This window comes from Penaeus monodon, chromosome 20 (genome assembly GCF_015228065.2).
Source record: "Penaeus monodon isolate SGIC_2016 chromosome 20, NSTDA_Pmon_1, whole genome shotgun sequence".
NCBI lineage: Eukaryota > Metazoa > Arthropoda > Malacostraca > Decapoda > Penaeidae > Penaeus > Penaeus monodon.
Window position 1 is genome coordinate 46297138 of NC_051405.1, and position 351 is coordinate 46297488.

The following is a 351-nucleotide window of genomic DNA, read 5'->3' on the forward strand; positions in this document are numbered from 1 at the left end:
TTTGGTTCCAGTCACAGCCATGGAAGCCGTGGATTCACGCATGCGGATTGCGGATCGGTTGTTGGCGAACGGAAGTTTGTTTACATCGGGGACAGAATCGTTCATAATTTCAGACTCATTGTGTCTGTGGTACTACACTTTTGTTTCACTTTTGATGATACCTTTTTATCATTCAATGTACAAATTGTATGTTTATGTATTTATATGAGGTAGGGTAAATACCAAATGCAGTATGGATCACAAGGGGTTTTCTTTCAGCCTAAATCAAGTGCATATAACTGGAAGTTTTCAGCGGCAGAGACAGAAAATATTTCAATTTTCTCTTATGAAAACTAAGCTGCTGTGGTTTTT

At 38.5% G+C, this 351-nt stretch overlaps 1 protein-coding gene across 1 annotated transcript in view; it reads left to right on the top strand.

Moving 5' to 3' along the window:
- Positions 1 to 21: 21 nt before the first annotated feature.
- The window catches only part of LOC119585881 (transcription initiation factor TFIID subunit 13-like), a gene marked incomplete in the record, with an annotated part of 9645 nt that continues 9315 nt past the window's right edge, over positions 22 to 351 (top strand). Inside the window, 1 exon segment of the mRNA XM_037934612.1 lies at positions 22 to 129.